This window comes from Oryctolagus cuniculus, chromosome 9 (genome assembly GCF_051225735.1).
Source record: "Oryctolagus cuniculus isolate XC-2025 breed Fujian yellow rabbit chromosome 9, ASM5122573v1, whole genome shotgun sequence".
In the NCBI taxonomy this organism is placed as follows: domain Eukaryota; kingdom Metazoa; phylum Chordata; class Mammalia; order Lagomorpha; family Leporidae; genus Oryctolagus; species Oryctolagus cuniculus.
Genome location: NC_142875.1, coordinates 71,392,508 through 71,416,545, shown reverse-complemented (window position 1 = coordinate 71,416,545; position 24,038 = coordinate 71,392,508). Strand labels below are relative to the sequence as shown.

At 48.8% G+C, this 24,038-nt stretch overlaps 2 long non-coding RNA genes across 3 annotated transcripts in view; one reads left to right on the top strand and one right to left on the bottom strand.

Annotated features, from left to right (window-relative positions):
• Window positions 1–3,114: 3,114 nt before the first annotated feature.
• LOC138843810 (uncharacterized) lies at window positions 3,115–15,862 on the bottom strand. The gene is made up of 2 exons (XR_011378818.2): window positions 15,636–15,862; window positions 3,115–3,358 (listed from the first exon to the last, which is right to left on the bottom strand). It is a non-coding gene; the product is annotated as an uncharacterized LOC138843810 (long non-coding RNA).
• A 2,852-nt stretch (window positions 15,863–18,714) lies between these two features.
• The window catches only part of LOC149124609 (uncharacterized), a 62,974-nt gene continuing 57,650 nt past the window's right edge, over window positions 18,715–24,038 (top strand). For both annotated transcript variants that reach the window (XR_016213313.1, XR_016213311.1), the window contains exon 1: window positions 18,715–19,067. This is a non-coding gene — a long non-coding RNA (uncharacterized LOC149124609). The remainder of the gene's footprint in view (window positions 19,068–24,038) is intronic.

Here is a 24,038-nt window from a genome sequence, read left to right as displayed (position 1 = left end):
AGCTCCAGATGGAGACACCAGGAAATCTTCCCAGAAAACACCATATGCACCGACTCCTCCCCAGACCCTGCTCCATTTGTATATTCAATTAGGGCATCACACCTCCTCAATGTAGTGGTGATGAACACCTGTCTCTGCTCCCGGAGGGGGGCTGCCCAAATTGACCTTGCAGTGTGTGCATGCTATCCCTTCAAGCTCTTTAAAGAACTCCTGCTTCCTACCTGCACGTTTCTATGTCTCTGATTTGAATTCTTCTCTCACACTGAGACAAGGACCTGGGATAAATCCAGCTAGGGGCCCCAGAGCCCCTGATCCCATAACACAGTACAACACAAGGAGGGGCTCCTGGTGAACCCTCCACTCCATTCCCTCCCACCACAATTCTTTTCAGGGTGTTCCAGGAGCAGCCAGAATCTGTTTCCACCTGCAGCGCAGAGCACCTGGCTGCTGCCCCGTGTGTCGAGGCTCGGTTTCCCGGCTGTGAAGACGGCTGGAGTTATCATCCCCATCTGCAAGGCAACACTTCCACTGGCTGAGGGATTTAGAGAGCCACCCCAACATGTAGGTTCCCACCCCCAAGACAGCAGCTGAAAGGGGCCAGACCACCAGAACCCACCCTGGCTCCTCTTACAACCATGCCCAATATCATAAGCATCCCAGCCAGGCCACCCTGGTTGCTTTTTTATTTAAAAAAAAAAGATTTATTTATTTATTTGAAAGGCAGAGTTACACAGAGAGAGAAGGAGAGGCAGAGAGAAAGAGGTCTTCCATCTACTGGTTTACTCCCCTAGATGGCCGTAATGTTTGGAGCTGTGCCGATCTGAAGCCAGGAGCCAGGAGCCAGGAGCTCCTTCTGGGTCTCCCACACAGTTACAGGGGCCCAAGATCTTGGGTCATCCTCTACTGCTTTCCCAGGCCATAGCAGAGAGCTGGATCAGAAGTGGAGCAGCCGGGACTTGAACTGGTACCCATATGGAATGCCTGCACTGCAGGCGGCGGCTTTACCTGCTACGCCACAGCGCCCATCCCAGGTTGCCTTTTTTTTTTTTTTTTTTTTTTTGACAAGCAGAGTGGACAGCGAGAGAGACAGAGAGAAAGGTCTTCCTTTGCCATTGGTTCACCCTCCAGTGGCCGCTGCGGCCAGAGCGCTGCGGCCAGCACATCACGCTGTGCTTCTCCCGGTCTCCCATGCGGGTGCAGGGCCCAATCACTTGGGCCATCCTCCACTGCACTCCCTGGCCACAGCAGAGAGCTGGCCTGGAAGAGGGGCAACCGGGACAGAATCCAGTGCCCCGACCGGGACTAGAACCTGGGGTGCTGGCGCCGCAGGCGGAGGATTAGCCTATTGAGCCTCGGCGCCAGCCTAGGTTGCTTTTTCTTAAAGTGACTTAGTTTCCATCCACACATTTGGGCTTGCCCTTTCACCAGTTTCTCAGTCCTCTGCACCTTTCCAGCAGTATCCATGAGGTATCTGATTCCCACCGTCCGGCTATGTGGGATTGGGGCAGGGCCACGAATGAGAGAACCCAGCTCCCCAGCCACACACAGGGACGCACGACTCAGCCCCATTGGATCACAATCACCGCTTCCCCAGCCACGGCAGCTGGCTTAAGGAATGAATACATCGTGTAAGCTCAGCCAATCAGAACCCTTCTACTGAATTTCCACTTGTAGGTCTTCTACTTTCAGATCATCCTGAGCTAAGATGCTCCAGGACGTGAAGACAGAGTGTCTGCCGGGTAAGGAACTAGACTGTGTGACCAGAGAACACACAGCAAGCTGTGGAGCACCACTGCCTTTGCTTTGGGCCCGAGTCCAGTTATGCCCGAGGCTACTGCTTTCCCTGTCCTGTCCGTTATCTGAGCCAGTAACTCCCACTCCATCCCTGATGATGAGGTCGCTTCTGCCGCTTGTAGCCGCTGCAGCTGTGATGAGTCCGCACTCGATCCAGTGTGTCCCCCAGTGCAGCCGGAGTTTTACCTGCTCTTGCAAACTCTAGCTGAAGAGAAGCAAGTGCTCTGGCCTGTCCCAACTCGGGAGGACTTGGCCTGGAGTCATGAACCCCTCCTTTTTTCACTCAGATCCCAGCACTGCTGGCTGCGTCCGCGTCATCATCACCTCCTCCTTTATTGCCATCTTCATCACCATCGCTGTCACCACCAGTATCAAGTTCAGCAGGGAGGATTGCCTGTATTTGCTGTCTCCACAACAAAATAGCAAACTTCCGGGATGGTATTTACACGTGTCAAAACACCCTTCTTAAGGCCAGTTTTAACTCTGGGCACGTAGCCGGCACATCATATTGACTCAGTAAGAACCGTTTTTCCCCAGCAGAGATCCTACTGCGTGGCCTGAGAGGACTCGCCACTCCCTGGTGGTCAGGTCTGCGGCTGATGATTTGCTTGTTTGTCTTCTGGGGCTGGGGCAGCCACACAAAGCACACACGGAGTGAGCTGGAGGAAGAGACCTTGTTGTACCTGAGCGAGTGTAAACAAAGGAGCACCACACATTGATAGAATTTGATGGTCCTTTATTGCCGGCGGTGGAGAGTGGGCTCATGCCCTAAAGAACTCCTGACCCTGAAGCCCAAAGCAACAGGGTTTATAAAGGCAAAAACCACAAAATCGGGAGGGGAATACATGGTTGCTAGGATCGGGGGGAATACATGGTTACTGGGGTCAAGCTGACCTAAAACTTCTGCAAAACTAGTATCAGTTATAATCTTGACAATACCAGTTACAATCTTAACAATTTCAATTATAATCTTGACGTTAATGCAGGTATTGGTTTTAATCTTATGTAGGACATAGACAAATTACATTTTTATCATGAACCCAGGTGCAGCCTATCTGCTTCCAAGCTTCAGCAATCATGCTAGGGGGTTTCTGTACTCTGCTAAGTGCGATGTAGTAGACTGCTATTGTCTGACTGTTCTAGTTCATAGTTTCAGACCAGAGCCTCACAGTGTGTGGGGGGGGGCACCTTCCCAGAATGGAGTCTCAGGTTCTCCAAAATGGAATCCCTCCTGTCAAGGTGTTACTTCAACCTTTGCACACAAGTTCTCAAACACAAAAATTATTTGAGGGAACCCCAGAAAACACCCATTCATGGTTGTTCCTGTGTATTTTCTTTTCTTTATTTTTAAGATTTATTTATTTGAGAGGTAGAGTTGCAGAGAGAGGGAGAGACAGAGAGAAGGGTCTTCCATCTGCTGGTTCACTCCCTAAATGGCCACAATGGCTGGAGCTGAGTCCATACAAAACCAGGAGCCAGGAGCTTCTTCTGGGTCTCTCATGTGGGAGCAGGGGCCCAAGCACTTGAGCCATCTTCTACTGCTTTCCCAGGCCATAGCAGAGAGCTAGAGCAAAATAATTAATTAGCTAATTAAATCTTTTAAAAAGAATTTTTAAAAAGATTTATTTATTTATCTGACAGGTAGAGTTACAGACAGAGAGAGGGAGAGACAGAGAGAAGTTTTCCATCTGCTGGTTTACTCCCCAGATGGCCACAACTGCTGGAGCTGGGCCAATCCGAAGCCAGGAGCCAGGAGCCAGGAGCCAGGAGCCAGGAGCTTCTTCTGGGTCTTCCATGCGGGTGCAGGGGCCCAAACACTTGGGCCATCTTCTACTACTTTCCTAGGCCATAGCAGAGAGCTGGATTGGAAGACAGGCAGCTGGGACATGAAACAGTCCCTATATGGGATGCCAGCACCACAGGTGGAGGCTTAACCTACTATACCACGGCGCCAGCCCCTGTCTGAATTTTCTAGCAGTGGAGCACCAAAGTGATCCTGAGGCAGCCGGCCCTGGCAAGCCTGGAAGAAAGCGGGGGGGGGGGGGGGCGTCCTGAGTTTGGAGACGTGTGTGTGTGTGTGTGTGTGTGTGTAGCATAGAACTTTGAGTGCTTTTTGCTTCTACTTCCTTAATGGGGAGGCAGAGCTTCTGACATATTTAATACTTGAAAATTCTTTTTAAGTGCTTAAAACAATGGGCCGGGTTTTAACTCTCTCCTAATCCCCTAAGCAAATACTTCAGAAATGCAATGAAAGCAAATTAAGCTGATCTCCACCTCACAGGGTCTTCCTGGGTTGCACAGGGTTCTTGGGAACCCTTGGCGACAGGACCGTGGGACAGCGTTCCAGGCAGGGCCAGGTGGTGTGCAAGGGATGTGTGCGGACACTTCAGGGAGTGGGAAGGATGGGTTTACAATATGTCAGAGTGGAGAGATACAGACAAATGACTTCAGAGCTTTTATTTTTTTCTTTTAAAAAGATTTATTGATTTATATGAGATGCAGAATTACAGAGAGAGATCAAGAGAAAGAGATCTTCCGGGGCCAGCGCCGTGGCACAGCGGGTTAAAGGCCTGGTCTGAAGTGCCGGCATCCTCTATGGGCGCTGGTTCTAGTCCCGGCTGCCCATCTTCCGATCCAGCTCTCTGCTGTGGCCTGTGAAAGCAGTGGAAGATGGCCCAAGTCCTTGGGCCCCTGCACCCTTGTAGGAGACCTGGAAGAAGCTCCTGGTTCCCGGCTTCGGATTGGTGCAGCTCCAGCCATTGCGGCCAACTGGGGAGTGAACCAGCGGATGGAAGACCTGTCTCTCTCTCTCTCTCTCTCTCTCTGCCTCTCCTCTCTCTGTGTAACTCTGACTTTCAAATAAACAAATAAATATTAAAAAAGAAAGAAAGAAAGAAAGAAAGAAAGAAAGAAAGAAAGAAAGAAAGAAAGAAAGAAAGAAAGAAAGAAAGAGATCTTCCATCCGCTGGTTCACTCCCCAGGTGACCTCAACAGCCAGAGCTTGGCAGATCTGAAGCCAGGAGCTTCTTCCGAGTCTCCCATGTGGGTGCAGGGGCCCAAGGACTTAGGCCATCTTCTACTGTTTTCCCAGGCCATAACAGAGAGCTGGATTAGAAGTGGAGCAGCCGGGATCAAACAGGCGCCCATACAGGATGCTGGCGCCTCAGTGCTTAACCTACTATGCCACAGCACTGGCCCCAGACTTCAGAAATCTTACTGGGTTAATAAAACCCTTGTGTCTTAAACAGGGTGCAATCAGGAAGCCGATCCCAGGACAGGGAGAGTCCTAGAAGGCAGCCTGGTTAGAAGTGTGTTGTGAGCGCTGGAACCCAAGCAAGGCGGGGCAACCCAGGGCTGCAGGCAGCACTCTGGCCCCCAGGGCTGAGGGAGCAGTCAGTCACCAGCCCCAGGACTGGGAGCTGGGACTGTGGCGAGGGCACTGTGTGAGGAGCCTCTGAGGGGCTCCAGGGCTGCAGCCATGGAGGAGGGGGGAGCCCGCGTGAGCCAAGGTGGGGGAGACGGAGCCCAGAAACAAAGCAGGAGTGTGTGGTGGACCTGAGTCCAAGTGGGAGAGGTGGAATTTAGTTTTTTATTCCAGGCCCTTGCCTTCTACTTAGAGAAGCATTCTAAGCACAGGCACGTAGACAGTGTCCAAGGTTTATGTAAAAGGTGAGAAACACACACACACACACACACACACACACACACGCACGCACGCACATAGGCAGAGGACGGGCTGGGGCAGGAAAGGGGAACGAGAGAGAGCAGTTTAGCACCTCCGTATTCTTGGTGTAGACAGAAGAGGGGGGAGCACTTCCTTTTAGGAGGTAATGTGGTCACCTAGGAATTTTATGATACCTCCGTGAAAGTCCACGTGGTGCTCAGTATAATTATTTACATGGTTACCTTCCCCCAGGTCCCTGGGAAAACAAAGGCATCCCGGGGACAAGGGGTGTTCTCATAGGTAGGAGAGAACTACTTGGGGCGAGGGCTTGTGGTTGGGGACCTCCAGCTCAGCTGGCTACCTTATCCCGTATCACAAGGAGGAAGGTGGTTACCTGTGAGAGGCAGCCACTGCCCAAAGAAGAACTGGGAAAGGAAGAAGTGGGACAGGATGGCCTGGCATGGAGCGTCCCTCCTCCTCCACCCACGCATCACATTGGCTTTAGCTAGAGAGGAACACAGGAGCTTGGGAGCCCGGGAACCCTGAGCCGGGAGAAAACAGTCGGTAAGGGCGCCCTCTAGCGGTACGGAGTGGAACGGGAAGGTGCAGACTGAGTTTGAAAGAAAACTGAGTTTTCTGCCTAGAAAACCAGCGATTTTCTTGCCACATAGGACTGGGGTACTCTGGCGGCACAGCGGATTTGTCTGGCTGAGCCGAGGACACGACAGCAATGAGGAAGAATGCAGCGTACTGGAAACTGGAGGCCTCTGCTTCCGGGCTCCCGTGAACATCAACTCCTACATCTACAGAGGGTGGATGGGAACAAACTCCCTGTTTTCCAAGTCTCAGAGCCCTCGGTCGCTGAGTGGCAGGAACTCGTGTTGCTCTTCCTCAGTTTCCCCGCAGGCAGCACCTGCTTCAGGGACGCAGACGAAGCCAGTAAAGGATTTCCTTCTTCCTTCCTGACTCCCATCTCCACCCCCCACCTCTGCCGCCTCTGGGCATGACGAGGAAACCAGATTGGCACTGGGGAAAAGGCAAAATCCCAGAATCCGGCTTTGCATCAGTCTGTAGAGTTTTGGTTAACTCGCATTTGCAAATATATTCCAAAAACCGTTGAGCTGACAAACTTTTCTTTGGCTTTCAATTCCATTCCACTGACTATTCCTGCTCCAGTACTAAAGTCGACCTCTTCCCTTCAAAACACCTTCCAAAAACACTCACTACGCATCCGCTCCGGGCTGGAGACCCAGGGCTCAGATGCCAGCTCAGTCTGTCTCCCTAAAACATGTCTGTCTCCCCCCTCCACCCGGCCTAATGGGAAACTCACTGAGGAGACGCACAGAGACGGGGAAAGGGAAGCTGCTGTGTGGGAAGTGGCCTGGGGGCTTCAACCTCTACCCTCCACCCTCTCCTCGCCCCTCCCAGACTGGAGCCCCAGGCCATCTTGGGTTCCCTGGGCCTTTTCTTTTTTTTTTTTTCTTTTTATTTTTATTTATTTATTTATTTATTTATTTTTGACAGGCAGAGTGGACAGTGAGAGAGAGAGAGACAGAGAGAAAGGTCTTCCTTTGCCGTTGGTTCACCCTCCAATGGCCGCTGTGGCCGGCGCGCCGCGCTGATCCGATGGCAGGAGCCAGGTACTTACCCTGGTCTCCCGTGGGGTGCAGGGCCCAAGGACTTGGGCCATCCTCCACTGCACTCCCTGGCCACAGCAGAGAGCTGGCCTGGAAGAGGGGCAACCGGGACAGAATCCGGCGCCCCGACCGGGACTAGAACCCGGTGTGCCGGCGCCGCAAGGCGGAGGATTAGCCTAGTGAGCCGCGGCGCCGGCCTCCCTGGGCCTTTTCAAAGCAGGGTTTTCCAAGGCCTGCTCCAGGACAAACAATGCAAGAACAGAAACTCCCCAGCAAATCTGTTGGGACACAAAATACCAATGAGGTTTTTCAGAAAAATTGCCTGTTTGGCGGCTGGTGCTGTGGCGTAGTGGGTAAAGCTGCTGCCTGCGGGGCCAGCAGAAATCCAAGCTGCTCCACTTCTGATCCAGCCTTCTGCTATGGCCTGGGAAAGCAGTGGAAGATGGCCCAAGGCCAGCGCCGCAGCTCACTAGGCTAATCCTCCGCCTTGTGGCGCCGGGACACCGGGTTCTAGTCCCGGTCAGGGCGCCGGATTCTGTCCCGATTGCCCCTCTTCCAGGCCAGCTCTCTGCTGTGGCCCGGGAGTGCAGTGGAGGATGGCCCAAGTGCTTGGGCCCTGCACCCCATGGGAGACCAGGAGAAGCACTTGGCTCCTGCCATCGGATCAGAGCCGTGCGCTGGCCGCAGCACGCCGGCCACGGTAGCCATTGGAGGGTGAACCAAGGGCAAAGGAAGACCTTTCTCTCTGTCTCTCTCTCTCACTGTCCACTCTGCCTGTCAAAAAAAAAAAAAAAAAAAAGAGAGAGAGAGAGAGAAGGAGAAGAAGAAAACAAAATGATCCCAAGGATTGGTATTAATTGGAAACAAAGTTGTGAAGCTAGTCCATTAAACACACACACACGCACACACACACACAAGAACTTCAACAAAACGAGTTTAAAGCTGAACTGACTTTGTTATGAATGATGCAGTAGCCATCTAAAGATTTGGACAAGGTGTTCTGATGAGTTGAGTGGAGGAGGGAGGTTTTATAGGCAGAAAAGGGCTGAAGAAGCGGAGAAATAGAACAAAAAGTGGTGTGGTCATTTCAAAGTTGCTTCACTTACAGGGTTCAAGTGCAGGGGTTTACTTAGCTGGCTCGGGTAACAGGAGCCGCTTCTGACTGCTGCTGTGAATCTCCTGTGTGGCTCATTTCCAAGTTCAGTTTCATTACTTGGCACCAAGCACAGATGACTTCTTTCTGGTTTGTTCTGTTTTATTGGGCCTAGTGTAGGGGCTCAGCCTAAAGCAGTGGCCTTCCATAAATTGTGCTTAACAGTATGTGCATTTGACTTTGGGGGTTGTGTACAACTTGCTTCTCTTTGAGTGCCCATCTCTCCTGCTAGACTGTGGAGTCCTTGAAGGTGGCGACTGTGTCTCACGCATGCCTGCATAAGCTGGGCCCCCTCACAGCCACAGCCACCCTTGCTCAGTTCCCAGGCACTGGGCACTTGTCCGTCATTGCTGCCTTTTCTCTCTCTCTCTCTCTCTCTTTTTTTTTTTTTTTTTTGGACAGGCAGAGTGGACAGTGAGAGAGAGACAGAGAGAAAGGTCTTCCTTTGCCATTGGTTCACCCTCCAATGGCCGCCGCGGCCGGCGCACTACACTGATCCAATGGCAGGAGCCAGGTACTTCTCCTGGTCTCCCATGGGGTGCAGGGCCCAAGCACTTGGGCCATCCTCCACTGTACTCCCTGGCCACAGCAGAGAGCTGGCCTGGAAGAGGGGCAATCGGGACAGAATCCGGCGCCCCAACCGGGACTAGAACCCCGTGTGCTGGCGCCAGAAGGTGGAGGATTAGCCTAGTGAACCGCAGCACCGGCCCTTTTCTCTGGCAGTCCGTCCGGTACAGGTCTTCCTGGCTTCAGGCACATTGGGAGTGAGGTGCAAAATCATTGTGTTCTAGGATTCTCTCTCCCCAAGTGGGTGGCCAGGACCCAGACATCTGCCCGTCTTCGCTCTCTTCCCCACCTCTGCTCCTAATCCAGGGAGGATTTTTGGTTTTTAAAGATTTATTTATTTATTTGAAAGTCAGACTTACAGAGGGAGAGGAGATGCAGAGAGAGAGATAGAGAGAGATCCTTCTATCCACTGGTTCACTCCCCAGATGACTGCTGCAACAGCATAAGCTGAGCCAGGCCGAAGCCAGTTGCCAGGAGCTTTCTCTGGGTCTCCCTGGGACCCAAGCACTTGGTCCATCTCTGCTGCTTTTCCCAGGCCATTAGCAGCGAGCTGGATTAGAAGTGGAGCAGCTAGGATTCAAACCGGCACCTGTGTGGGATGCTGGTGTTTCAGACAGCGGCTTAACCAGCTATGCCACAGTGCTGGGTCCTGTTGTTTGTTTCTAAGTCTCTCTGTCTGTTTCTAATATTGTGATATAAAATCCAGGTTAGGGGGGGCCAGCACTGTGGTATAGTGAGTAAAGCTGCTGCCTGCAGTGCTGGCATCCCATATGAGCACCTGTTTGAGTTCTGGCTGCTCCACTTATGATCCAGCTCCTTGCTAACATGCCTGGAAAAAGCAGCAGAAGATGGCCCAAGTATCTGGGCCCCTGCACCCATGTGGAAGACATGGATGGAGTTCCTGGCTCCTGGCTTCGGCCTGGCCCAATCCTGGCCGTTGTGGCCATCTGGGGAGTGAACCAGTGGGTGGAAGACCTCTCTCTCTGCCTCTGCCTCTGCCTCTCCCTCTACTTCCCCCGCTCTATAACTCTGACTTGCAAATAAAAGAAATACATCTTTTTAAAAAAAATCTAGGTTTGGATCCTCTAGGCTCTGGCTAGTAAGAATCTTTTTATATTTATTTATTTCAAGATGTTTCCAAATTAAAAATATTTTGGCCTTCAATGTTCATACCACTGTTTTGAATTTCAGGAACTTATTTGAGAATGCAAAATAAAAACTTTCGCCTTTGGATCAAATCCAATTCTTAAATTAAAAAAAAAATTATTTGAGGGGCTGGTGCCGTAGCGTAGCAGATGAAAGACCTGGTGTGCAGTGCCAGCATCCCATATGGGCACCAGTTTGAGTTCTGACTGTTCCACTTCCGATCCAGCTCTCTGTTGTGGCCTAGGAAAGCAGTGGAAGATGGCCCAAGTCCTTGGGCCCCTGCACCCATGTGGGAGACCTGAAGGAATCTCCTGGCTCCTAGTCTCGGATTGGTGTAGCTCCAGCTGTTACAGCCATCTGGGGAGTGAACCAGGGGATGGAAGACGTCTCTTTCTCCTCTCTCTCTGCCTCTGCCTCTCTGTAACTCTACCCTTCAAATAAATAAATAAATCTTTAAAAAAAAATATTTGAAATGAAGGAGAGAGAGGCAGAGACAGAGAAACAGAGAGATCTCCCATCTGCTGCTGAAGCCAGGAGCCTAGAATGCAGTCCAGGTCTCCCAGGTGAGTTCCAGGGACCCAGGCATTTGGGCCATCACCTGCCATCTCACAGAGTGGACACTAGCAGGAATCTGGACTCAGAAGCAGAGCCAAGACTCAAATCAGGAACTCCAGTATGGGTTGCATGCACCCCAAGTAGCTGCCTGATCGCTGTGCCGAACTTCCTTCTTGAGATGTCATTTATTTTTTTAATTTATTTATTTAGAAGGCAGAGTTACAGAGAGGCAGAGGCAGAGAGAGAGAGAGACAAAGGTCTTCCGCATTCACTGGTTCACCCTCAAGATGGCCTCAACGGCCACAGTTGCACCAATCCGAGGCCAGGAGCCAGGAGCTTCTTCTGGGTCTCCCATGTGAGCGCATGGGCCCAAGGACTTGGGCCAGCCTCCACTGCCTTCCCAGGCCATAGCAGAGAGCTGGATTGGGAGTGGAGCAGTTGGGACTCAAAGCGGCACCCATGTGGGATGCTGACACTGAAGACCAGGGCTTTAACCCATTGCACCATAGCACCAGCCCCAAGATGGTATTTAAATAGTATCCAGGTCTCCAAAGATCATAGGAGAGCTGCTTAGGTAATACAGAGGTGTGAGGCTCAGGTCTCCCATGCTCCTACCTGCACCGTGTCCCCTAGACCCCGAGGGCCCTGAGAGCTTCATCACCAAACACAGAAATGCACCAAATCCTCCTGAGGATTCATTAGGGAAACAGCAGGCACTACTCCTAGTTATAGCACACAATAGATAGTCAACAGTTATTTGTGGGGACTGGTGTTGTGGCACAATGGGTTAAGTTGCTTCCAATGCCAGCATTCCATATTCAAGTGCTGGTTTGAAAGCTGTCCTGCTTTCGACCCAGCTCCCTGCTATTGTGCCTGGGAAAGCAGTGGAAGATGCCCAAGTTTTTGGGCCCCTGCTATCCATGTGGGAGACCCGGATGGGTTTTCTAGTTCCTGGTTTCAGCCTGGTCCAGCCCTGGCTGTTGCAATCATTTGGGGAGTGAACAAATGGATGAAAGATTCTCCTTTCTCTCTCTCTTGCTGTCTTTCCCTATCTCTTTATGTCACATTGTCTTTCAAATAAATAAATATTTAAAAATACTTTTGGAACATGTTCCATATTTAATAAGTTTACTTTCTATCTACTTTTTTTAAAAAAATGTATTTATTTATTTGAAAGGCAGAGTTACAGAGAGAAAGCAAGGGAGAGACAGAGAAATCTTCCATCTACTGGTTCACTCCCCAAATGGCCCCATCAGCTGGAGCTGGGCTGATCCAAAGACAGGAGCCAGGAGCTTCTTCTAGATCTCCCACATGGGTGCAGGAGCCCAAGCACTTGAACCATCCTCCACTGTTTTTCCCAGGCCATTAGCAGGGAGCTGGATTGGAACTGGAGCAGCTGGGACTTGAACCAGCGCCCATATGGGATGCTGGCACTGCAGACACAGCTTTACCCACTATGCCACAGTGCTGGCCCTGAAATGGAGTCTTAACAAGTCAGAAAAAAAGTAAGATAGATTAATATAATCCAGGAAGAGAAAATGGTGTCATTTTCTCATTTTTATCTCTAGGTGCTGCTGTCAGAAGAAAAGTGCTTAATTTTGCACATTTATCTCCTAACCAGTTTTCTTACCAAATTCCATATAAATGTTAGTAGTTCTTTTATTAACTAGAGCTTTTGGGGTTTTTAAGGTTTATGGTCACATTAGCAGCAAAGAATAGTTTTATATAATTTCCATTTTCCATTTTAAATTTTGATTATGTTTCTGGTTGCATTTATTACTGTCTGCAATAAGATGTTAGACAGTTATTCAGAGAGATTAATCATGATTAAGGCCAAAATTTATGAATGCCACAGAAAATCTAGTGGAAAACATAATTGATTTTATAAGCTAATTCTTTGAAAAGTCCAATAAAATAGTGTGATATTGATTAGAAGAGAAAGAACAGCGAGAGCCAAAGTCGACAAGATAGGAACAAGAAGCAGAGCAGAATAAAGAGAGGAGCACTTCAAAGCTTTGCAAGAATATTTTGTGCAACTCAAAGGCAAAAAAAAAAAAAAACTGTTTTTTGAAATCCTAGATGAAAAGGAGGATTCTCTAAAAGACTGGAAATACATGTAGGGCTGTCGTGTGAGCCAGCAACCCCTCTGCTGAATGTGTTCCCACGGAGATGAACTCAGTCTGTTGAAGAAATGTCTGCACTCCTGTGTTCACTGCTGCACTGTCATGATAGCCAGGATTTGGAGCCTTGGTGTCCACTGATGGATGAGTGGATAAGGACATTGTAGTATATATTCCCAATGAAATAGGACTCGGTCACAAAAAAGAGGGAAACATTGTCCTTGCAGCAAGCTGGATGGAATTGGAGGATGTCGTGTTAGGTAAGACAAGCAAGACACAGAAGGGAAACCGTGCATGTTCTTATTTATCTGTGGAAGCCAAAAGTCGGCTTCAGAGAATTAGAACAGTGACTACCAGAGCCTGGGAAGGGTGTCGGGGTAGGGAAAGGAGAGAGGATTGTTAATAGGTACCAAGATGCAGTTGGTCAGGAAGAATAACTTCTAATATTCTGTAGTGCAATGGTTAACAACAATTAAATGTGCATTTCAAAATAGCCTGAATAGCGGATTTCAAATATTTCCAACACAAAGAAACGATAATCGTGTGAGATGATGGATATTCTAACTCCCCTGGTCTGCTCACAGCACAGAGTATGCAACATACTGAAACGTAACACCACACTCTGTAAACATGCACAATTACTTCTGTCAATTAATAATGTAAATACATTAAAATAAAAAATGATTTTCTGGGAAGAGACATTGCCCAAACTTACCCCCAAAAGAATGGTCATATAATGACAAAACCTATCAGATGCCTAGAAAGATATTTAACAAGGAATGCACGGGACTTAGAAGGGATAATTAAATCTTCTTGAAAGACATAAAGCAGTAGGGGAGTGGATTGGTCTGCTGTTGCTGCTGTGACAAAAGTGCCGTGGCAGAGGCGGCTTCAGCAACAGACAATTATTTCCTCACTGTTCTGGAAGCTGGTGCTCCAAGGTCAAGATGGCGGCAGGTTTGGTTGCTCCCAAGGTTGCCCTAGTTTGCTGTGACCTCAAAAAGCCTTTGCTCATGGAGCACATCCCCAGGTCTCAGGCTCTACTTTTAAGGACCCCAGTCCTGTTGGATTAGAGGCCCCTTTGGATCTCATTTAATGGGACTTACCTCTTTAGAGGCCCTGTCTTCAAATTAATCACTTTGCTAGTTGGGGCTGCAAGGGAGCATTAGGAAAACCAGGCCCTTTAGGAAAGTAATTTGTGTGTGTGTCTATGTGTGTGTGTGTGTGTATGTGTATATATATGTATATATAAAACATATGTGAAAATTTTTAAAAATACTCTTCTACAGAGTGATGCATTCTGAAAACATCATCCCCTCATTAGAGAGCTACTAGGAATAATTGCCATGTGTCCAAGGACAGCACAGCGCTGTCAGAGTGGCAAACAGCCACACCTGGGTGTGGTGTGGATGCCCACCATGTGAGGACAGTTAAAGAAGTCACAGGGAAACACACACCCAACAGACTATGCAGCCATAGAGAGAAGGAATCAGAGCTGTACCAATTTACCAGGAGGGAGTTCCATAAAATGCTCCTGTGTAGGGAAAGCAAGATACAGGGAAGTGTGCATAAGATGATTATAAACCAGGGCAAAATGGATCTTACAGGTGTCTCTGCTGGTAAATGATTATAAAGGCTGTTGGCAGGGATTGCCTGGAAGGTGATGGGGAAGAGGGCTAACGGGACTTAGTGGTGATGGGAGGTTGCAGAGGTGGGAACCATAAAATAGTAAATAAATTTTTTGAAAGATTGCATTAAGTAAACCTACAACACACAGAATGTGATCACATTTTGTCATTTATGTAAAATTATAAAGGTATCCATAGGTTTAGAGACCTCTTAAAAATATATTTATTTATTTATTTGAAAGCCAGAGTTACAGAGAGAGGTCTTCCATCTGATGATTCCCTCCCCAAATGGCCACATCAACCAGGGCTGGGCCAGGGCAAAGCCAGGAGCCAGGAGCTTTTTCTGGATCTCCCACATGGGTGCAGGAGCCAGGAGCTTTTTCTGGATCTCCCACATGGGTGCAGGGGCCCAAAGATTTGGGCCATGTTCCACTACTTTCCCAGGTGCATTAGCAGGGAGCAGGATCAGAAGTGGAGCAGCTGAGACTCGAACTGGTACCCATATAGGATGCCAGTATCACAGGCGGTGGCTTTACCCACTACTCCACAACATCAACCTCTAAAGACTTTAAAAAAGTATTTATTTACTTATTTATTTGTTTGATAGGCTTAGTGACAAAGAGAGGGAGAGACAGAGATCTTCCATCTCCTTAAATGACCACAATAGCTGGGACTGGTTCAGACCCAAGCAAGGAGCCCTAAAGTCCACTCATATCTCCCACATGGGTACAGTGGTTTAAGTATTTGGGCCATCTCTGCTGGCTTCCCAGGCATTTGAGAGGGAGCTAGTTTAGAAGCAGAGCAGGGGCCGACGCTGTGGTACAGCAGGTTAAAGCCCTGGCTTAAAGTGCCGGCATCCCATATGGGCGCCGGTTCCGGTCTCAGCTGCTCCACTTCCAATCCAGCTCTTTGCTATGGCCTGGGATAGCAGTGGAAGATGGCCCAAGTCCTTGGGCCCCTGCATCCACGTGGGAGACCTGTTGGAAGCTCCTGGCTCCTGGATTCAGATCGGCACAGCTCCGGCTGTTGAGGCCATCTGGGGAGTGAACCAGCGGATGGAAGGCCTCTCTCTCTGTCTCTACTTCTCTCTGTAACTCTTTCAAATAAATAAAAAATAAATTAAAGAAAGAAAGAAAGAAAGAAGCAGAGCAGCCAGGACTGGAAACTGTGCTCTGATATGGGATACTGGCATTGAAAGCAGCTGCTTAATCCTTATTAACAGTGCTGGCTCCATTCAGAGATATTGTTAAAGTAAAATAAAAAGGAACAGACTCAGATCTGTTTCAGACAACTAGAGCCAGCTGGGCATTGCCGTGTTAAGAGACACTGGGTAGGGCAGCAGTCAAATGAAGTGTGAAATATCTAACTCACCTCCCCACTCAGCAGCCCCTTGAACTCCTCGGACCTGGAAGCTTCCAGAAGGGGAGGAGAAGGAGGTTCCACTTTGCAAATAGTTGACCGAGTTACAAGACTTCACTGTCCTAGGAGACTCGCAGTTTTCCTCCTGCTGCGGTCGGGTCATGGAAACAAATCCCTTTAATTCCCTGTAAGTGGCCAGAAAATGAGACACGTAAGGGTGTGCATTGCTGGATTAGTCTAAGGGGAAAGGCCCAATGCCAAGGACTTTCCCAGCAGAAACATTCATTGTCTGGAAAGTCCTGCCTCTCCCAATCTGGCTCTCTGCAATAGACTGAAATTTTTTTTTTGAGGATTTTAAGATTTGTTTATTTATTTATTCGAAAGGCAGAGTTACAGAGAGGCAAAGGCAGAGAAAGAGAGAGATCTTCCATCCACTGGTTCACTCCCCAAATGGCCACAACGGCCGGAGCTGGGCCGATCTGAAGCCAGGAGTTTCTTCCATATGGGGAAAGACTTGGGCCATCATCTACTGCTTTCCCAGGCCAGAGCAGAGAGCTGAATTGGAAGTGGAGCAGCTGGGACTTGAACCAGTATTCATATGAGGGCGCTGCAAGCAGCAGCTTTATGCTCTATGCCACAGTGCTGGCCCTGAAGATTTATTTATTTATTTGAAAGGCAGAGCTACAGACAGAGAGAGGGAGACATAGAGAAAGGTCTTCCATCCACTGGTTCACTCCCCAAATGGCTGCAACAGCTGGAGCTGGGCCGATCCAAAGCCAGGAGCCAGGAGCTTCTTCTGGGTCTCCCACTTGGGTTCAGGGGCCCAAGCACTTGGGCCATCTTCTGCTTCTTCCCAGGCCATTAGCAGGGAGCTGGATTAGAAAGTGGAGCAGCCAAGGTTCGAACTGGTGCCTATATGGGATACTGGCATCATTACAGGTGGTAGCTTTACTCTCTAAGCCAAAGTACTGGCCCCTAGACTGAATTTTGAACATGCAATGATCTTGTTAGAAAACCAGCAGATGGACGGTCTCACTGTATCTGTCTGTTTCTGCCTCTCTGACTTTCAAAAAAATAAAGATTTTAAAATGACAAAGAGGTTGATAGTCCAAGGGAAGCAGGGCCTTTGCAAGGATGGAGGGGACACTCACCAATTCACGTGGCAAACACCAGCAGTGTGGAGACACCGTTCAAAGGTCACCATCAGTGTGTTACAACCTGCTCATAGTGTCCCTTTCCTCTCATGATGGAGTTTGTAGTATTTATACTTACACAGAACAAATGGAGCTGTCACTTAGGCTTCACTATTTCTGAAGTCATTGTTAAGTATTTCTGGCCATTTTTTCATGGTTCTGGTGACTGTCACTCCTCCCCCCATGTCACCATGTCCCTTCAATACTTCCATAACTGCCAGTTCATTCAAAGATGGGACTGTGGCATGACATACTCTCAGCATGTTTTGGTGTTTCTACCTGTCTGATTTTTAATTCTTAGGAAGCCGACTTTAGCTTTAGCAACATACAGAATCAGGATCAATGACAAGTTAAGGAAAATCATGGAATGATAATTCTTTTTTTTTTTTTTTGAAGATTTATCTATTTATTTGAAAGTCAGAGTTACACACACACACACAGAAAGAGAGAGAGAGAGAGCTTCCATCTGCTGGTTCACTCCCTGGATGGCCACAATGGCCATGGCTGAACCAGCTGAAGCCAGGATCTTCATCTGGGTCTCCCACATGGGTAGCAGAAGTCCAAACACTTGGGCCATCCTCTGCTGCTTTTCTAAGCCTTTAGCAGCTGGAGCTGGACCGGAAGTGGAGCAGCTGGGACTCAAACCTGCACCCATATGGGATGCTGGCATCTCAGGCTGTGGGTTTACCCGCTACGCCCCAGCAGAACCCCTTTTCCAAGGTCACAAATACCTTTCACGAGAGCTCAGCCTTTATGACCCACTCACGCTGGGGGTTAAGATCTTAGCAGATGGGCTTGGGAGCACATTCACACCCACAGCACAGCCCCTACTCTTTGGGGCTTCTCGTCACTGATGCTGCACACTTATTCTGCCCCTGAAGTTTTAGCTCCCTCTCACCCCTTTTTCCCCTCTGCTCTGTTGCATTGATTGATTTAAAATTTTTCTTTCTGCTCCACCCTTCTAGTTCTTCCTTTGCTTCTCCGTCTCTGGTTTTTTCTAAAGATTTATTTATTTTTATTTATTGAAAAGCAGAGTGACAGAGAGAGAGGGAGAGAGATGGTCCATTGCTGGTTCACTTCCCAAATGGCTGCAATGGCCGGGGTTGGGCTAGGCTGAAGCTGGGAGCCAGGAGCTCCATCCTGGTCTCCCATGTGGGTGGCAGGGGTCCAACCTGGACCACCTTCTGCTGCTTTCTCAGATGCAATGGCAGGGACAATGGGTTGGAAGTAGAGCGGCAGGGACTTGAACCGGTGCTCTGATAGGCGATGCCAGCATTGCAGGTGGTGGCTTAATCCACTGCTCCACAACACCGGCCCCCATTCCCTGACTTTGAAGAGAAGTCATCATTGGTAAAAACTAATCAGCTGTCGAGGCGCATCATATTCCCTCTCCCTGGTAAGTTGTTACTTGTAGAACCGCCCCTGGGGGGTGTAGTAGACCATCCCATATGGGTGCCTGTTCGTGTCCCAGCTGCTCCTCAGAAGTTGTAGTCCCTTTGGTCACCTCGTGCCACCCTTCTCTAGGACTGGCTAGACTTCAGACCCTGTGGGCCAAGAGGATGTGTGGTTTGCTCATGGCCCCATGGGACAGGAGGCACATCAATGAGGTATTAAAAACCAACCCATTCTAATTTCCAAATGCTTTAGTACAACAGGCCCATGCTTCCAGATAACAATAAATACAGAGGCTCTTTGCAAGTATTTCAGTAGTCTCAGTCTGCCTTTGTTCCTAGCTTAGTTTAGCATTCTTCTTTTGGGTGTTAAAAGTCAGCGATCTAGGAGCTTTAAAATTACTGCAGTCACCCACTATCTTCCAAAAATAAGCACTGATCAAAATCACAGACCTTATTATTTATTACCTGTGCTTGTTTTAGTCCTCATTCTCAAATCAAACCTGAGCTTGAAAATAGAAGATCTGTAGCTTGGCTGACTGCACCTCTCCCTGGGCCGCCGTCACCCCCATCACCGCGTACACCACAACATCTCAAGTGAAGAGCATAAACTCTGGTTGCTACAAGAGGATTTTCCGGCCATGAACTCTCTGCTGTCAATAAGGGTGTCCGCTCGAGGCATCCACAATGGTTCAACTCGGTGTTTGCTTTCCTTGTCTCCTCTGGAAAGCCTTCCCTGATCCGGTTTTTGGGCTAAGTGACTCCTCTTCATCACCCTCTGCCACCCTCTCTCTGGGCACCAATCAAGGTCATCTCACCCTCCCACTCTATTTGAATATCTTTGAGGACAATAACCAGAGGTAAGTCCCCATTGTATGCCTGGCACAAAACAGGTGATCTGAATTCCTGGGAGGGGGTGAGAAAGTGAAGGATATGGTCTTTTTCATGGGCTTTTCTATCGTCAGCGCTTCCATTGGCAGTGCTGAGTCCCACAGCGTCCTCTGAACCGTGGGGATTTTTAGCTGTCCTATTGTCCGTAGGCAGGTTTGGATGACACGGGGAACACCTGAATGCCATCGGTCTATGTCTGTTGGGTTCCTTCTGTGAGCAGTGTCTGTGGCAGCTCTTGTTACTTAGGACGGGAGCTGGTTCAGCCCTGGCCGCTCTGGCCATCTGGGGACCCTGGACAATGGGCACAGCCTGCTGGAGGGGCACAGGAAGCCCCCGGCTCTCACTCTGCTTCTCTCTGAAGGTGAGTTTTGTTCTTTATTCCCCCCTGCTGCAGGCTGGTTTTCTCCGTTTCTCAGCCCTGCAAGCAGGAGCTGTGCATTGCAAGAACTTCTAGGTTCGTGGTCTCTTTTCAGGAGAGCTGTCACCGTGAGGTCAAGTGCTCACCAGGTTCTGGCCTGGAGGACTGATCCTGCTCACAGGTCCCTCTCCCATAATTCTCATGGACCAAAGTAGTTACAAAACTCACAGACCTTTGTCTGCTGGCATTTGTGGTCTGTGGGGCGCAGGGCTGGGGCTTCTCTTGCTCTACTACCTAAAGCTTAAATTCATAGAATCTCTGTGTAAATACCAATCAGCTCAACACTAGAACCAAAAACAAAACCAGGAAACCCAATGTTCCTGCAAACAAAGAAACCTCTGCTTCACACAATCCCATCTGCTGTCACTTAGAATTATAAATAGCTAGGGGTCAGCGCTGTGGTGCCGCAGGTTAAAGCCCTGGCCTGAAGTGCCAGCATCCCATATGGGCGCTGGTTCTAGTCCCTGCTGCTCCTCTTCCATTCCAGCTCTCTGCTATGGCTGGGATAGCAGTGGAATATGGCCCAAGTCCTCGGACCCCTGTACTCATGTGGGAGACCCAGAAGAAGCTCCTGGCTCCTGGCTTCGGATCGGCACAGCTCCAGCCGATGTGGCCATCTGGGGAATGAACCAGCCGATGGAAGACCTCTCTCTCTCTGTGTCTCTACCTCTCTCTGTAACTCTGTCTTTCAAATAAATAAAATAAATCTTTTATTTTTTTAAAGATTTGTATTTATTTATTTGAGAGGTAGAGTTACAGAAAGTGAGAGGTAGAGACAGAGAGAAAGGTCTTCCTTCCACTGGTTCACTCCCCAGATGGCCTCTATGGCTGGAGCTGTGCCGATCCAAAGCCAAGAGCCAGGTGCCTCTTCCTGGTCTCCCACATGGGTGCAGGGGCCTAAGCACTTGGGCCATATTCTACTGCTTTCCCAGGCCACAGCAGAGAGCTGGATTGGAATAGGAGCAGCCAGGACTAGAACCGGTTCCCATATGGGATGTGGGAGCTACAGGCTGAGGATTAACCTAGTGTGCCACGGCGCCAGCGCCAATAAAATAAGTCTTAAAAAAAAAAAAGAATTATAAATAGCTAAGAAATTTTCACACACAGAAGCAAGCACGTGAAAAACCACCACAAAACCACTTTAATGGTCCCCCAATATATAAGCAAATTTACACACCAAACATTGGTTTTCCAGATCCTCCATTTCCGGCTTTCTCACCACCCAATGTTCCCAAAACATCCTCTCAATTGCATCACAGCCCATTCCTTAAGCCACTGTGGAGACAGTGATTTAACTTTATATGTGAGGATGTAAGCCAGCACAATAAGAGAATCGGAGCATGCACATTTAACCAAAGTAAATAATAATGAAAATGTAAATGACGTGAAAAAGAAGTTCACTGGGTATTAACCAAGAGACTAAAAGAGTAATCTCTGCAGCATATGTGAACCCCTGCATGTATAATAATTATTAAGAAGCTAACAGGATTTCTTGTGTCACCATTCAGCTTAGTTTCAAACTGGTGAAGTGTGGGCTAATGAAATTATTTCGTGATTCCTTGAATCCCCTGTCTGAGGTCCTCTTAGCAGCCTACCAGGGGCCACATGTAAGTCCGCTGCTGCTCACACTTCAAGGGGAAACCCCACAGGGGCCATCGCAAGGGAGCATATTTTGGAAAGCGGTTACAGTAGCTCTAGGGAGGCTGTGGGGAACATTCCAGAAGCCAAGAGGCCAATGCTCTACTAAATGGTTCTTGATCACCCTCTGGCTCCAGTCTCCCAGGAGAGCTGCAAAGAACAACTACAGGGAGGCACAGGCCTGAGGACAAAAAGGAGGTCAGGGAAGCCTTGACTTGGGGCTGGTGCTGTGACGTAGTGGGTAAAGCCACTGCCTGTAGCACTGGCATCCCATATGGGCACCAGTTCAAGTCCCAGCTGCTCCACTTCCAACCAAACTCTCTGCTAGCTGGCCTGAGAAAGCAGTAGAAGATGGCCCACGTCCTTGGGCCCCTGTGCCCATGTGTGGGACCCAGAAGAAGCTCCTGGCTCTTGGCTTTGGGTCAGTCCACCTCTGGCCGTTGTAGCCATTTGGGCAGTGAATCAGCAGATGGAAGACCTCTCTCTCTCTGTCTCTCTCTGTCTCTGTCTGTAACTCTACCTCTCAAATGAATAAATAAATAAATAAATAAATAATATTTTGTAAAGAAAGACATTTTAGGAAACAGCCACCTAGCTGCCCAGAGGCTGACAGTGGGAAGAACCTGCAATAGAATCGCCTTGGTTTGAGGATCCAAGAAGGAGATCTTGGTTGCAGAGGGAAGACTGAAGACATCGTGCAGAGGCAGCTGTCTAGGCCTCATGCCTGGAGACCCACAGGAAGGGGAATCCTGGCTGGTTTTCTTTCCTTTTTTTTTTTTTTTTAAAGATTTATTTATTTATTTGAAAGGCAGAGAGAGAGAGAGAGAAGTCTTCCACCCGATGGTTCACTCCCTGATTGACCGACGGCTGGAGCTGTGCTAATCCAAAGCCAGGAGCCAGGAGCTTCCTCTGGGTCTCCTCCGTGGGTGCAGGGGCCCAAGGACTTGGGCATCTTCTACTGCTTTCCCAGGACACAGCAGAGAGCTGGATCTGAAGAGGAGCAGCCTGGTCTCAAACTGGTGCCCATATGGGGTGCCGGCGCTTCAGGCCAGGGCGTTAACCCACAGCGCCACAGCACAGGCCCCTGGCTGGTTTTCTATGATAAACTGCGAGCTGAACCTGACCAGGAGATCATGCATGGGCCCTGGGGAGGGTGTGGCCATGCCCAGCATGGCAGCTCCTGCTAGGAGGTCCTTTGCTTCCCAGTCCTCTACCCCTGTCCAGATCCTTCCAACAGTCATGACTCTGCTCATCCAAAGCCAGGATGTTGTGTTAACATCAAGTGACTTGTCCACAGAGTACCCTATGGGTGAACTGTCACTTTGGGCATGGCCTTGGCATCAATACCAGGTCATTCACTGAGAAGAGCACTTGAGATATAAGGATTAAAAGAAAAATGCCTTGGGTCAAGCATGTAAGTAGAGTTCATTCGAGCAAAGAACAACAAAATGAAGTAGAACAAAAGAGAAATGACTAGTGATTAGGGTAGCTCCCCAAACTAGAGCAAGTTCTGAGAACTTCAATCAACAAAGTCATCAGACAGTATTGATAGAACATGGAAGTGAGGCAGAGCAAGCAAGCTAATTGGCTACAGCTGTGTCAATTCATCACTGGCCAGTTTCACCTTAACCACTGAGCTAGTTACTTCTTAATTAATTAATTAGGGGACTGGATTAAACAGCTGCCTGTGACCCTGGCATCCCATATTGGAGCGTTGATTCAAGTCCTTTCTGTTCTGCTTTTGATCCAGCTCCCTGCCAATGCACCTGGGAAGACAGAGGAGGATGGGCCAACTCTTTAGGCCCTGCCACTCATGTGGGAGACCAAGATGGAGCTTCTGGTTTATGGCTTCAGCCAGGCCCAGACCTGGCTGTTATGATCATTTGGGGAATAAACCAGCAAATGGAATCTCTCTCTCTCTCTCTGTTTCTCCCTCTCTCTCTGTCACTCTATATTTCAAATAAAATAAATAAAGATCTTTAAAAATTTAATTTGCTACAGGGTCTCCTACTGTGATTCAACTCTATATGTTGGGTTGGTTCGTTGTGTCCAGTGCAGTGCCCTTTCAAAAGCCATAACCTCCTGCAAGCTTTATGTAACAGGAGTGGGCTAAGTCTTGCATAACAGCTAAAACCTGCACAGCTGCCCACTGGATGAGCTGTCTGCAATAGCTGCTTCAAGGGGAAAGCAACTGAGTGTGGCCACCACATGGGCCACTTCAACCATGTTGGAAAAACTTAAGTTCTGGACCCCAGATAGCCTGGGTCACCCCCATTCCACCTCTTACTGGGTGTGTGACTTTGGGCTCCCAGTGCCTCAATTTGATCAATTGTAACTGGAGTTAATATTAATACTCTGTCACCAGATTTTTGTGAGAATTGAGATACAACGTGATGTACAGCACTCAGTGTAGAGCAGAGGAAGTGCTCAACAAACATTCACAATATTTTTCTCATCTCATGACTTTGCTGAGGTCTTTGTTCTCTACCAAAAGATTGAAGCCACACTGATTAGAGAAATGTAGATCTAGGACTAGTTAAATCAGCATCTCATTTTGTTGCTAAGCAACCAGCTCTGAGTTCTGCAAATGTGCAGGCTCCGCATGCGGCAAGCCAGTCGGGCCCCAGTGAGCTTGTTGCTAAGCATTGTTTTATATTACTTAAGAGCTCATTTTTAATTGTGCAGGGAGAGAGGGGCATGCATAGACAGCACAGTCACAAAGCATGAGCAAGACCATCTTCTTTTTTTCCATTTTTTTATTTAATAAATGTGAATTTACAAAGTGCAACTTTTGCATTGTTGTGGCTTCCTCCCAACCTCCCTCCCTCCCAGAGCCCTCCTATCTCCCACTCCCTCTCCCATCCCACCCTTCATCGAGTTTCAT